Source organism: Homarus americanus, unplaced genomic scaffold (assembly GCF_018991925.1).
Source record: "Homarus americanus isolate GMGI-L3 unplaced genomic scaffold, GMGI_Hamer_2.0 scaffold44060, whole genome shotgun sequence".
Taxonomy (NCBI): Eukaryota; Metazoa; Arthropoda; class Malacostraca; order Decapoda; family Nephropidae; genus Homarus; species Homarus americanus.
Window position 1 is genome coordinate 3,315,557 of NW_024756871.1, and position 16,714 is coordinate 3,332,270.

The following is a 16,714-nucleotide window of genomic DNA, read 5'->3' on the forward strand; positions in this document are numbered from 1 at the left end:
TCCAGGGAAGACGACCCACCAGATCATCCAGGTCAAGGGTTAAAGTTCATATCTTCAAGACTATACTATTTCACCAGTGTGTCTGATGCCCTTTTCACTACTACTACCACTGGCCCCATACTATAACCACTACTACGACCACTTGCCCACACAATCACCACTATCATCACTACCTCTCCGACCACCTGCCCACACTATGGCCACTACGACAATGCAGTATATTAAGAAAAGACAGTAAAAAAAATAGACAGGCGACAGAGAAAGAGACCAGTCAACACGAAGATGGAGAGAGCATTAGCGTCACCGTCCCAACCACCATTATTAAACCCAGACAAGAGCAGAAACCGATGACAAAATATAATAAACATTCTGCAAAAGTGAGGGAAGGGGCGTCCACGGTGGGAAGGGAAGGGGCGTCCACGGTGGGAAGGGAAGGGGCGACCACGGTGGGAAGGGAAGGGGCGACCACGGTGGGAAGGGAAGGGCGACACGGTGGGAAGGGAAGGGCGTACACGGTGGGAAGGGAAGGGCGTACACGGTGGGAAGGAAGGGCGACCACGGTGGAAGGGAAGGCATCCACGGTGGAAGGGAAGGGGCGAACGGTGGAAGGGAAGGGCGACCACGGTGGGAAGGGGCGACTGCGGTGGGAAGGAAAGGGACGTTTGGGATGGGGAGTAGGGTCAGTCTGGGGATGGGGTGGAAGGGTCGTCTGGGGATGGGGGGTAGGGTCGTCTGGGGATGGGGTGGAAGGGTGTCTGGGGATGGGGGAGTAGGGTCGTCTGGGGATGGGGTGGAAGGGTCGTCTGGGGATGGGGGGGTAGGGTCGTCTGGGGATGGAGGGGTAGGGTCGTCTGGGGATGGGGGGAGGGAGGTCTCAGTTCGGACTTTGATGAGAGAGTCGACGAGGTTGTTTATCCTGTTGACGTAAGTTTTGAGAGAGCTGACGGAGTCATCGTGAGTCGCGGGGATGGGCGTCAAGTTTATGTCCCGTGCCGACAACAAGTCAGCCGAGGAATTGGCGCTGATGGACTCTGATGCCGCGTCCGGTGACCCCACTAACGACGACGCCTCTGGTGACCAATCTGTCTCCGACGCCTCTGGTGAACCCCCTACCGACGGAGCTCTCTGTAACCCCCATGTCGGTGGCGCCTTCTTTGACCTTCCTGTCGGCATAACTTATTATAATTTTTAGAAAATCGGAAAAAAAATATTATTCTCGAAAATCACCGTAAAGTGCAATATTAATTTTATCCATTAACTAGGTGGTACACAGTTAAGTGGAGGTGTAAGTGGTGGAGGTGTAAGTGGTGGAGGTGTAAGTGGCGGAGGTGTAAATGTCCTGGGTGACGTCACACTGGCTACACCTAATACAACACTGATGAAATGTTCAGCGCTAACCTAGCCTGACCTAACCTAACCTAACCTAGCATTCGTGTGTGAAATTCAGGTGAGTTAACATCTCCCAGGTGCATGTTTAAAAAGGTATAAAAAGACCATTTAAGTCTTACACCTGGCTTTTACGACGGCCCATACTACTCTAGGTCCTGTTACTGTTAAGGAAGCCCATAAAGTGTTGTGTGAGTAGTAGTAGTAGTAGTAGTAGTAGTAGTAGTAGTAGTAGTAGTAGTAGTAGTAGTAGTAGTAGTAGTAGTAGTAGTAGCAGTAGTAGTAGCAGTAGTAGTAGTACCCTTCAATAAAGTACTGCAAAATATTAATATACAAAATTAAATTCTACTTGTACATTATATTCAAGGGATTTCATTTACTTGCATTCTATTGGTGAAAATGTCATAATTATTTTATACTATTTATTGACATTATATCGTTATTTTCTATATCAAGTTTAAAATTTTTCCCTTGTTGTTTTTGGGTGAGAGAGAGGGTGAGAGAGAGAGAGAGAGAGAGAGAGAGAGAGAGAGAGAGAGAGAGAGAGAGAGAGAGAGAGAGAGAGAGAGAGAGAGAGATAATCGTAGGGTCAGGTTAGGTTGATGCTATATAGTGAAACACGGCGGGCGGAATGCGTAGAGTTATATGGACTGACCCATCCTACCTCCTCTCACACATGCACACGCTCTCTCTCTGTCTGTTTATTTCTCTCTGTTTGTCTATATATCAACACCTCAACCCACCAGGATTCGAACCCACGGCCCACGAGCCCATGACTGTGATCGGGGAACGCTCCCTCTGGACCACCAGGATATATATATATATATATATATATATATATATATATATATATATATATATATATATATATATATATATATATATATATATATATATATATATATATATATATATATATATATCTTTCTCTCTCTCTTTTGGTTTGTCTCTTTATCTCTCTCTGTCAGTCTGTATATCTCACTGTTACTCTGTTTTTCTCTCTGTCTGTCTGTCTTTCTCTCTCTCTGTCTCTCTCTCGTATACAGGTTTAGTACCGACACTTACCTCAGTCTATGTTGGGTGTTCTTAATTAACTTCTTCCACACCTGGAGCAACATTAACCTCTACCACACCTGGAGCAACATTAACCTCTACCACACCTGGAGCAAGATTAACCTCTACTACACCTGGAGCAAGATTAACCTCTACCACACCTGGAGAAATATTAATCTCTACCACACCTGGAGCAACATTAACCTCTACCACACCTGGAGCAAGATTAACCTCTACTACCAGCAAGATTAACCTGGAGAAATATTAACCTCTACCACACCTGGAGCAACATTAACCTCTACCACACCTGGAGCAAGATTAACCTCTACCACACCTGGAGCAAGATTAACCTCTACCACACCTGGAGAAATATTAATCTCTACCACACCTGGAGCAAGATTAACCTCTACCACACCTGGAGCAAGATTAACCTCTACCACACCTGGAGCAATATTAATCTCTGTTTTAATAGTTTAAGACATTATGAGTGTCTACGAAACGCCTGACGCTGGTGAATGCTCGGGCTGGCGATGTATTTGAACGATTAAATACATTAATTATGAACACCCGAGAAATATCTGGCGTTGGTGAGTGCCCGAGCTGGCGTTGACTCTTTTTTACACCTATGACCATTATAAATGTCGAGGGGAATGTCTATCGCTGGTGAATGCTCGTGCTGGCGAGGTCATTTTGATGTTTAAAACCTTTATGAGTGTCGAGGGGAATGTCTGGTGCTATTGATCGTTCGTGCTGGCGCTGCTAAATGCTCGACAAACGAGGATGGAGACAGCACTGGGGTGTATAATGAACTAGATACACAGCTGATTGGTCGATACATAAATGTATAGATGTGTATTAATGATGGAAGGGAGAGAGAGAGAGAGAGAGAGAGAGAGAGAGAGAGAGAGAGAGAGAGAGAGAGAGAAGCAAAATAAAATAAGGAGAATTAGCAAACATTTTTTATGGGGTCTGAATTCAATGAACATGGCCCCATCCATCCCTCCCACACGACCCCATCCACCCTCCCCACACGACCCCATCCACCCTCCCACACGACCCCATCCACCTCCCACACGACCATATCCATCCCTCCCACACGACCATATCCACTCTCCTACACGACCCCATACACCCTCCCACACGACCCCATCCACTCCTCCCACACGACCCCATCCACCCTCCTCCCACACGACCCCATCCACCCCTCCCACACGACCATATCCATCCCTCCCACACACACTCCACCCACTAAAGAGTCACAGTGTAAATAAAATATTGTTTGTGGAACTGAGGAGCAAAAGTTTTAATACTTCCTTTGTGACCATGAACTCTCTCTCTCGCCCAGACAGAGCAAAATCTCCTCCATTCTTTTTTCTATTCTTCTCTTTCTTCCTCTTCTTCAGTCTCTTTCTTTCTCTCGGTTCTTTTGCATGTCTGTATTTGTATATATTTCTTTATCTCTTAGTATGTCTCTCTGAGTCTTTTCTGTCTTTCTGTCTATCTATCTCTTTCAGTTACGGTTTGTATGTCTGTATCTGTCTGTCTGTCTGTCTGTTTGTCTGTCTCCCCTTTCATGCTCTCACTCATTCTTCCTGTTCTGTCCACCTTGTTAATTGAGTTGGTGTGTCAATTAGGTATATAGAGTGTGTACTTGGGGTTCCTGTTCCTTCCTTCCTTCCTTCCTTCCTTCCTTCCTTCCTTCCTTTCCTTCCTTCCTTCCTTCCTTCCTTCCTTCCTTCCTTCCTTCCTTCCTTCCTCCCTTTCTCAGTATCTTGTTATTCTTCTCGTATGTGTGTGTGTGTGTGTGTGTGTGTGTGTGTGTGTGTGTGTGTGTGTGTGTGTGTGTGTGTGTGTGTGTGTGTGTGTGTGTGTGTGTGTGTGTGTGTGTGTGGCACTATGGAAAAAAAAGAGGAAAAAGCCTTAGGTTGAAAATTATGGTGATTGGATAGAGCCTTGGGCCCCAGGTGAGTGAGGCTGTCCTGTCCTCTGTCTGTCTCATTAGGTTGAAAATTATGGTGATTGGATAGAGCCTTGGGCCCCAGGTGAGTGAGGCTGTCCTGTCCTCTGTCTGTCTCATCACACCTGTACATTATGACACTTAGGACGACGAGGATGATAAACAAACACAAAATATGACACACCAAGTAAAACAAAGACACACAACACGAACAAACACAAAACAAGTAACACAAACACCACCAAACAACATAAGGTAACACACCTTGGGATGGGAGGTGGGAGGTTATTATCGTGGTACAGGTGAGTGTTGGCGGGGTCGTGTGTTCGGACGTAAAAATCATGTGTTCGGACGTAAAAATCATGTGTTCGGACGTAAAAATCATGTGTTCGGAGGGGAAGGGAGGGAAGGGGATGGGAAGGGTGAAAGGTGAGGATAGGAAAGAGGAGTGGGGGGGGGCAGGAAGAGTGAGAGGTTGAGGAGAGGAGGGGAGGGAAAAGGAGAAGAAGGGGTGACAGAAGAGGAGGGGAGGGAGAGAGGAGAGTAAAGGTGAGAAATGAGGAGAAGAAGAGGAAGAAAGGGGTGGAGGAGAGAAGAGGTGAGAATTGACAAGGGGTTAGTTGTGAGGAAAGAAGAGAGGGGGATGAGAGGGGGATGAGAGGGGGATGAGAGGGGAGTGAGAGAGGAGGTATCAAAGGAAGTGAGATGGATATGATAATCTATTCACGTAGAGTTCTGTACTTTGATGTGTGTGTGTGTGTGTGTGTGTGTGTGTGTGTGTGTGTGTGTAATATTCTCAGACCCAAGAGAGGGTAAACGATGGTGAGAAAAATTATCCTCAAATTCCTCGAAATTTGACATTCTAACGTAACCTAACCTAACCAAACCTAACCTACCCTAACCCTCACAAATAACGTAAGATTGGGTTAATCTTCAGGTAAAATTATAATCTAGAGAGGATAAACCAATAGGTAATTAATTACCATTTTGTTAATTTCATCTTGGTAAGGTTGGTACTCTTGTTAATTTCATCTTGGTAAGGTTGGTACTCTTGTTAATTTCATCTTGGTAAGGTTGGTGTTCTTGTTAATTTCATCTTGGTAAGGTTGGTACTCTTAACATACACTGGTAGCCATAGCTTCACCCCAAACACGCTTACCAAGGGAGGATGTCAGATGAGAAGCCTCCCCCCCCCACGATATGAAGCCAAAACGAGGAGTCGGGCCTTTGTAGCGACTCTGAAGTAGGGGTATTTTTATGTTTGGACTCGAGCTCTGGCCTTTGTTGACCTCTTGGTTCACTTTTATTACTATTTTTTTTTTCATTAAGGCTGCGGAGGCCGAGTGGACAGGGCGTTCAATTTCAATCCCTTAGGGTCGTTGGTTCGATACCGGGATTTTTATAGTTTTACCCCAGATGTAAATGGTTACGTAAATTAATAGTTTGGGAAGTGTATAGAGTCAAGTGTAGCGTTATCCATACTGACTCGTTTCATACAGTGTTTAATTAGCAGTCATGTAACTATACCCGTCCCCCCCTCTAATAATTCGTTTAACTTAAATCGTAATAAAAACAAAAGAAAATAAATAAAGTACAGCTTTGTATTCTGTAATTATGTATTTTAAAATATATAAATAAGATAAGATTCTCTCAATATTTGTATCTTGAACCGGAGTTAATGACGAAGTGGTGGCTGTCGTTACGTCACTCCTTCACACACACACACACACACACACACACACTCATCAATATGGCCAAAGACATAACCGATGATGACGATGAAGATGAAGGAGGAAGAGGGAAGGGGGGGGGAGGTAAAGGAGACTGTTGTGAGGAAGAAGGAGGAAGGAAAAAGAAGGAACGAGAATGAAGAAGGAAGGAAAAAAGGAAGGAGAAAGAAGCAGGAAGGGAGAGAGGGAGGTAAAGGAGACTATTCTGATAAGGAAGGAGAAGGAAGGAGAAAGAAGAAAGAAGAAAGGAGGAAGAAGGAAGATAGGAAGGAAGGAAGGAAGGTGACGACGTATATACCATATTATCCAGCCTGTTCAACCCTTAAGCCAATAACAATGTCCTTCCATTAACTAATAAGACCAACAGTGGGTTCATTACGTACAGTCAAGCGTCTTATATTTCCTTATACCGGTGAGAGAGAGATGTCGTTTCAGTGGCGCTTTATAGTATAGTATGTTAGGATCGGCCAGAATGGAATGCAATAACACTGTCTATTGGTACTGTCTGTCTGTCTATCTCTCTCTCTCTCGTGTCAGCCATCCCATTTTACGCCCCTCTCTCTCTCTCTCTCTCTCTCTCTCTATCTCTCTCTCTCTTCATCTCCTCCTCTTTCCCCGAGTCTCAACACCTCACTGGACTAATATTAACCTAAAATGAAGCCCAAGACGCAGCTAGAGACGTCGTCGGAACACAGGGCTTACCTAGGGGAAGTGGGATAGGTGACCCAAGGTGGTAGGTGAAGGTGGGAGCTTCACACAGGTACCACTGGCTCCCCCCCGCCCCCCACTCCCCCCCTCCACTCACCTCAGCCCTGGTCTTGACAGTTTTCCAATCACCTTATGCTAGTGGTGGTGGATGTGGAGGGGGTGTGGAGGGGTGTAGTGGGTGTGTGGAGGGGGTGTAGTGGGTATGTGGAGGGGTGTAGTGGGTGTGTGAAGGGGGTGTGGGGGTGTGGAGGGGGTGTGGGGGTGTGGAGGGGGTGTAGATATTATGGTAGTCTAAAGGCCAAGAGTTTTTCCTTATGTCGGACGAATGTGAGACCGGAGCATTATTTAGGATCTGTGGACGATATGTTGTTATCTTGATAATTATTGATCTTAATAGTACCGCAGATCATGAACATTTGATAATTAACTATGATTATTAATATGAGGTCATTTAATAATCAAAATTTTAACCTTTGGACCCACAGATCATTAAGTATAAGGGCTGGGGGAAAAACAAACAACATAGGGGTAGAATTTCCCCAACCTTTCTTTTTTTTTCCGCTAGGGGGCCAAAACCAAGGTGGAAACTATTATTATTATTATTATTAGTTGTTGTAGTAGTAGTAGTAGTAGTAGTAGTAGTAGTAGTAGTAGTAGTAGTAGTAGTAGTAGTAGTAGTAGTAGTAGTAGTAAGTATAAATAGTAAGAATCAAAATATCGTAGACAGTTAACTTAGAAGAGAGAGAGAGAGAGTACTAACACCTCCTCCCCCTAAACGCTGACTGTCACCTGTATGTGCCATGTCATTCCCTAGTGTAACCAACTGGCCCTGAGATTCAATTCAACTCAGACGTACAGAAGTTAGATACATCAATCACGAACTTTCTCTCCTTTCTACCCTTCTGTCTGGACCTGTCACACAACCCCGGCGGAAAATACTGTAGCGATCTATACTACACTCACACGACTATTATAGACATTTACTTTTATACATTTCCAGTATTTATACAGTCTCTTTTTAATACAGTTCAAAATACAGTAGGTGTGAAAAATACAGTTTGTTTTCTTCTTCTTCTTCTTCTTCCATCTTTAGTTCGACATTTTCCCCCGATTACCCAAGAACACACACACACACACACAGAGACACACACACACACACACACACACACACACACACACACACACACACACACACACACACACACACACACAGAACATAAACTGGATAACAATATAGGTCCCGTTTAGGTTATTTCAGATCCTATAAATATTACAAATAAATAAAGTTAACATTCTCTTCATTTTTCTGTCTGTCTGTTTGTCTGTCTGTCTTTCAGTCTGTCTGCCGTCTAAGTTAACCTTCTTCTATTACTATCTGTCATTGGTGAAAGAAGTGTAATTCCCACACCTGTACACAACACTACCTGCCTGCTGGATGATTAAGTACACAGTATATAGAGAGTCATATCTTATCCCACTGTAACAACAACACTACACGGCTTTGTGTTTCATCATTGACTGTTCAAACTCTCTCTCTCTCTCTCTCTCTCTCTCTCTCTCTCTCTCTCTCTCTCTCTCTCTCTCTCTCTCTCTCGGAAGGGAATTGTTAGTCTATGAGGATTTGTGGATGTAGATTAAGTGTCAAGGTTAGGTTAAGTTAGGTTAGGTTAGGTTAGGATGACTTTAGGTTAGGTTATGTCTTGTTAGGATTAGTTTAGGGTAGTTTAAGTCATGTTAGATTAGGTTAGGTTAGGTTTGGTTGGATAATCGCCAGGTGAAATAAGCACAAAAATCAAGAGCAATATCTCAGGGAATAATCTGTTGACCTAAATGTTGGCAAGAATTACAATTCATGGTGGCTCTCTCGCTAACTTTTGCTGCCGGGTAAATATTGGCAGCTGTGATGGAAGCCTCCCACCCCGACACAGTGCAAACAAGGATCAGTTCCCCGCGCTAACCTAACCTAACCTAACCAAACCTAACCTAACCTAACCTTACCCTATCTCCCTTATTACACTCCCTCCTTTTCTCATTCTGTCTTCTTTCCTCTTTTTCTCCTCCCCCTTTCCTTCCTCGTCCCATCCCACTCCCCTGCTCTCTTTCCCTACACCTCCTCCCACCCTCTATCCTACCCCATTCCTCATCCCTCCCCCTCTTCGCCCTCCAGCATCTCTTTTCTTCCTACCTCCCTCCCTCACCCACCTCCCTCCCTCCCTACACCAAAGGAACACCCCTGACCCTTGTCTTTGCGGTCTATGGAAGTCCTTTCACTCAGGGAAAGTCAAAGGTTTTAACTCTTACAGCACTGCCTACACTTTCTCCCTCTATTAAAATTTTTCTTTGTTCTACTTTAATTGTTATTTTCTCTTGTTTTCTTTCTTTCTTTTGTAATAATAATAATAATAATAATAATAATAATAATAATAATAATAATAATAATAATAATAATAATAATAATAATAATAATAATAATAATAATAATAATAATAATAATAATAATAATGCACAACATATCTCTCTCCCACTACATCATTCCTCTGTTATTTTATCTACTGAGACTCCTTGGTTCCTACAGTGCTACAAACCTACATACCATTTAGTCTTCAACGGCATTTTTGGTGTGTGGGTATAAGCCTCCGGTTCCGTATAATTTATAGAACGATATATTGCGAAAACGATATTTACCTGTAGTTATCGTAATACCGAGGGTCTACTGTATATGAATTATGTAGATCCTATAATCCTAATGTATTTACAATTACCGGTCCGTAGAATCTACATTACACACTCCGCTGGTCCGTAAAGTTGAATATAGTTTGGGAACCACTGCCGAGGCTTAGGCTATGAGGCACTGTACTAATATATTATAGAGTTTCCTGTAACATCTCTCATATCAGGAAATTATATGTCCTAATATGGCAGAGTAAAGTAATTATAGTATTGAAGAATGTATGAGCTTCTTAATAAACTGTTAATTATTATCATTATCAAAATAAAACAATTTTAAATTTAAATAAAGTTCTGGTCACGAAATTTATTACATGGTTTTGGAAATGGTCATACGTTACTTGCTGTCTTTTCACATTCTTATGAATTACAAACTATTATCACATTTTTCTTATCAATAACTATATACCGTTAAACATACTAAGTACACGGTAACTAAAATAACAAGTACTTCACTACACATATTTCTAAAGCCAAAATATTACTTACCGTGGTTAAATTTAAACCATTTAATTTTCCCATAATATTTTCTAAACATACAGTACACCGTAAGGTAGAATAAATTTATAGGCCTCTGCTCCACATCACTAGGCAACGGTCCTAACCTTATATAAATATTACCATGTGAAGATTAGCTCCCATAGCTGGTTTTATATAAAGATTAACCACCCAAATATTACCTAACCTCTCTAACGTTAACCTTATCTGATATTATCTAACCTAACCTATCTTACCTAACCTAACCTAACCCTACCTAACTCCCCAGGTAGCGTTAGGGTGCTTAATCATCAAGTGAAATAAGCTGGAGGTATAATCTTTAATTAATCCTAAAACTGAAGCAAAAGTTTCGTAAGTTTACATTAATTTCTTCCCTTAATGTCTCATTCTTTGTGTTAAAATAATAATATTGGTTAAGAATAGTTAAAATAATCCTTTACCAAGATATCAAGCAATAAAGTGGCGACCCTCCCTCCGTCTCTGGTCTTTAATAACAAAATATTGATGTATCATTTAGATAATTATCACGACAATTAGCGTCACTTTGTCCTTTTGAACTACATCTTACCTCTTGGAAGAAAATGAGAGCCATTTACTATACTATCATGAAGTTTAACGGTGTAAATATCACGGAAGAGTCACTAATAATCGATAGTCACAATGAATCAATTAAAGAACCATTAAAGAGCACAACACCTAAAAGGTTAAAGACCATCGCTGTCATCATGTTTCTTAATAAAAACTGAGGGAAGAAAATATAAGATTAAATGACACAGGCGATAAAAAGTCTAATATTTGATAACATTTATTTATGTAGATATCATATAAATATAAATATATATGTAATGATGCATAAATTTATCGATGCAGAAAGAAGATGTGACGAGGCTAGGCGTTATAACTACGCTTCTACAATTAAGGTTTTTAATTACGCTTCAATGTAAGAAAAATTTAGGATTACGGGAAAAGTTATTATAATCGAAGATACGACAAATCGTAGTTCAGTGTTTTAATTTAGCGGAGCAGCAACATTGACTGATCCAGTTTTCATTAAAAAATGTGATCATAACATAAGTGACGCTACCCCGAGTGATGCAATGCTTCTTTAGTGATAATTTACGAATTATTCAGTTTTCATTGACTTTACTTCGTTATTTTAACAAGCGAAGACTTATACATTGTGGTAAGTAGTTATTTATTTAAATTATTGCTTGTTTAATATGAAATTTGGAAATCAACGTAGTGAGCAAGGTACGGTAGACATTAGTGGCCATTTAAATTATATACTTTGAAAATGTAATTACGTTTTTTGTCGGTTCTTCCTCAGTCTTTTGTACGAATCTCGGTAATTGCAACATTTTTTTTCTTTAAGTATTATTCTTAAGACTACAATAGCGCCGGTAATCTTAAAAATTACCTTTGCGGATATGTAAACAAACTCCTTAATTAGCTGATCAGGTGTCCAAGATGAGCAACAACATCCTGCATTACTTAATTAAAACACAATGGCACGGGAAATAATTATTTTACGAGATAAACACGACAATTATATAACAAAATCTCTTCCAGTTACTTTATATACATAATACGTAAATGGAATATAAGTGTTTTAATAAATATTGTAATAAAATTCACCCGTCGATGACTTGAGCAGTTCTTTTTTCGTTAGCGGTAGTTACCAACCTCATAAACATTACTATTATTACTGTTCTCGAGAAAAACCTACAGTAAATTAGTGTATCCTGAAAATTTATCACGTTTTCTGATAATTTCTTTATACACGATGAAGCAGAAGATGGCGCTTTTAAAATCCCTCGTGGTGTTGTAAAGTTGTGCATTTGTACAGTTGTGTTTATCATTATTATTATTATTATTATTATTATTATTATTAGTTGTTGTTGTTGTTTGAGCTGCCCAAGTTAGATTAGGTCGAGTTTACATGATTACAGTACTGGTATAGTTATGTTTTTGATCACCTTAAAGTGGGCTGTTGACTGAGAATGATTTGTAGAAAGTGATGAAAACAGAGTTGATTTTTCAATATGTTTTTGCTTGATATTTGCATTAACCAAACCTACACATGCCAGTGCTATACCACACACCAACACCATACATAGACGCCAATATTACCTCACATACACAAACCATCACCGCCTACACCCCGTTTGAGAAGGCAATCTCCCCTGAGGAATGAGAATACATCTTATACACACGATGGATGGATGCTGTTGATATTACTCGTCTCTCAGATTCCATACCTCACTCAAAGCTCTGTTGTAACCTGTCTGTAGAGTCACATCGTCCCACTTACTATACCACTCTCCCACTGTGTAGTGTTACGTAACGCCGCCCCACACACCACTACTTATATACTGAACACACTCACCCAACGCTCACCCAACGCTCACCCAACGCTCACCCAACGCTCATCGAACTCTCACCTGACACAGTCTAGCAATCAAAATTTATCCCCGAGAATCAGATCTTTGGGAGTGACTAGCGATTGTAGGGAGGAGCCACACCAAGAGCCTCTGACCTTTCGTGACCTGTGGAGGAGGAGGGTGTTAGCGTCTCATTGGTTGGGTCACGTTAGTCTTGGCACTTTGGTTGACCCTTGACCTACCTACCTAACACACACATATACACACAGAGTTCAAGTCTCATGAGAGAGTGTAGGTCTTCCTGGAAATCTGGAGGCTGGCCGATTTGTAGCTATCATGAAATCGGCTGGTGGGCAATTTTAGAACATTTCTCCAAATTGGATTCCGGAGAAGATTTTTACAGAACTGCTTCCTAAAACGAATCATCCGAAAAAAAAAAGATTTATTTTACGGTAACTCCAGAATTTTTTTCCCTGTGTCTTTCAAAGGATAATTATATAGAGTTTCCTAAGAGTTTTAAAATTACGAGTTTCTCCTTTTCAATTAAATCTTTTTAGTGTTGGTTAGAAATATTTAAGAGACTGAGGTAGGTCGTGCGAATCTAGTGATCTACTTCTATCTTCAGACTCACAGGTGTATAAGAGTTAATTAGTGTTGTTAAAGGCCGTCCAGGTATCAGAGTCTGGACACGGTCAGAATCTTTCATATGTAATCACCTGTAGTATGACCGGATAGCACTCGTTATAACCCTCCCCCCTCTCCTCCCCTTACCATCTGTCTGTCTGTCTGTCTCTCTGTCTATCGATCTGTGTGTATCTATATCAGTATATTAGTCTGTCTGTATGTCTGTCTGTAGATCTGTCTGTATGTCTGTGTGTATTTCTATGTGTCTGTATGTCTATCTGTCTGTATATTAGTCTGTCTATCTATCTGTCTATACTCTATCAACCTGGAGTATGTAATGTCCAATGGTCTAACATGGGGAGATAAAGGAAGTTTGTATTATGTTGATGCAAGGACGTGTGTGTGTGTGAAGAGGTTTGCTTAACGTTCCTTCTCCCTCCTTCCTACTCCCTCCTCCTCCCTCCTCTCCTCCTCCTCCCTCCTCCCTCCTCCCTCCCCTCCCCCTCCCGTCCCCTGAGCCTCCGACATTGCGGTAGAGTAATAAGAGACTCATAATTAGAATCTACCAAAGTGGCTTCATAAAACTACAGTACAAGATTGGGTTTAAAAATAATGTCTTGAGGAGCCACATCCAATTGACTGAAAGTTTTGAAGGAAGTTTTTAATTTCCATTTAAATGAATCTTGAAGGTCTTATTTTTTTTTCTTTAGGTCTTTGTTCATTTACCTTTTCTCTCTCTCTCTCTCTCTCTCTCTCTCTCTCTCTCTCTCTCTCTCTCTCTCTCTCTCTCTCTCTCTCTCTCTCTCTCTCTCTCTCTCTCTGTCTCTCTCTCTCTCTCTCTCTCTGTTTTAGTACGCAATTGATCCATAATAGCCTGAACATTACGCCCGTCTACGCAGGCAGCTTTTGACATCATATAGTACGCCCGTCTAGTGGTCACGTTATACGCCCGTCTATAACTACATCCACACAGGTCACTATATCTACGTTTCGATACCCTACTTAATACGCAATGAGTACACGAACACACAATACGCCGGTCATGATACCCATAAATATACGCAGAGGAGTCTTATAACACAGCTTATCTATACGCAGAGAGTCTTATAACACACACCTATCAAACCGCCCCCCCACCCCACCAATAAAACAAAATAACAACAGGTTTATATACTATGTACACACACACACACACACACACACATACACACACATACACACACACACACACACACACACATACACCTGTACCTGTACCTGTCAGTTCTATTCCCTCAACAGATTATGACAACACCCTGGGCAAGATCTCTCTCTCTCTCTCTCTCTCTCTCTCACGCAGCCCTTAGAGGGCCTGAGGAAATTTATCTTCCTTTTCTCGACGATTTTGTAATGTTTGAGGGAGGAGGGAGGGAAGGAGGGAAGGGAAGGAAGGAGGGAGGGAGGGAGGGAAGGAGGAGGGAGGGAGGGAGGAGGGAAGGAGGGAAGGAGGGAGGAGGGGAGGAGGGAGGAGGGAGGAGGGAGGAGAAGGAGGGAGGAAGGAGGAAGGAGGAAGGAGGGAGGGAGGGAAGGAGGAGGGAGGAAGGAGGGAGGAGGAGGGAGGAGGGAGGGAGGAGGGAGGAGGGAAGGAGGGAGGGAGGAGGAGGAGGGAGTACTTGGGAGCTTGAGGAGGAGGAGGAGTCAGATACAAGTGATTTACCTGTTAAGAGTAAATTGTTTACCCGGTGAGGAGAAAATATCTATATTGAACACACACTGAACACACACTGAACACACACTGAACACACTGAACACACACTGAACACATAAACTGTACACACACACACACTGAACACACACTGAACACACACTGAACACAAACTGTACACACACTGAACACACACTGAACACATAAACTGTACACACACACACACACTGAACACACACTGAACACACATAAACTGTACACACACTGAACACACACTGAACACACACTGAACACACACTGAACACATAAACTGTACACACATCTGAACACACACTGACACACACACTGAACACACACTGAACACACACTGACACACACTGAACACATAAACTGACACACACTGAACACACACTGAACACACACTGAACACACACTGAACACACACTGAACACACACTGACACACTGAACACACACTGACACACACTGAACACACACTGAACACACACTGAACACACACTGACACACACACTGACACACACACTGAACACACACTGAACACACACTGAACACACACTGAACACTGAACACACACTGAACACACACTGAACACATAAACTGTACACACACTGAACACACACTGAACACACACTGAACACACACTGTACACACACTGAACACACACTGAACACACACTGAACACATAAACTGTACACACACTGAACACACACTGAACACACTGAAAACTGAACAAAATTGAACCCAGTAACGTGAACCCTTTTAGGTGAACACAATTATAGTTACCTGAATCTTGTGAAATAATCAAAACTCAATTACCTTTAAATGTGATCGTAATTACCTTAGGGGTGAACACAAAGACAATTACCTGTGTCTGAATTACCGGTGGAAAACTCTTGCTGCTGTGGGTTATATGAGAGAGAGAGAGAGAGAGAGAGAGAGAGAGAGAGAGAGAGAGTATAGTGACTTTGTTTTGGATCGTTACGTTGTGTTTGTGTGTGTGTGTGTGTGTGTGTGTGTATGTGTGTGTGTGGTTGATGAATGTGTGTCGTCATATGTACATTTTGCCACTGTTCGGTTCCGTATTCACACATTTCGCCATAAATTTAAATCATAATGACTGTTTTTATTTTTTTCATCCGGTTCAGCATCACTAAATAAGACTCGTTAATTCCGTCATAACGAGCGTGAATGACATGCTCTTAGAAGTGATGTTAGTATTATTATTCCTTAACTTGTGGTCACTACTTTATCTGTCTCTGTCTGTCTGTCTGTCTGTTCTCAATACTTCTCCTGTCTGTGTTATTATACCTCTTGAGTTGGGAGGGAGGGAGGGAGGGAGGGAGGGAGGAGGGAGGAGGGAGGGAGCCAGGTAGTAAACAAAGTTCTAAGGTGGAGGGTAGTGTAGGGGTAGTGAAGGTAGGGGGAGGGGGGTAGTGAAGGTAGGGGGAGGGGGGTAGTGAAGGTAGGGGGAGGGGGGTAGTGAAGGTAGGGGGAGGGAGAGGTGGTGAAGGGTGAGTTGGGGGGATGGTGCAAGTATACAGACAATGTATATAGAGGGGTCCAGGTATATAAGCAGTGATCCCCTACAGTGCCTCCCTTAGTCATGTGGCACCGTGGCACTGCTGACGTAGCTATAGTGGGAACTAACTTACTTGTGATTTACCTGTGAATGTTGTTATTATTTATTGTAAAAGTCTTATTGTAACTCGTAATGTTATCTATTTTCCCGTGGCTTTGATTTAACTTGACCCGTTTTTATATATTAAGCATCTCAGGTTTTATAGTTAATACTTGAATATATTAAATTATTTACGTGTAGCGGGATTACAGAAATAATGGTTGGATTCAATATTTATTATGAAACAAACATAATTTTTTTTTCTCTCATGCTAACAGAATGAATTTGTTTTAATCTGAACAATATAAACACACAAAGTAAAACAAAAA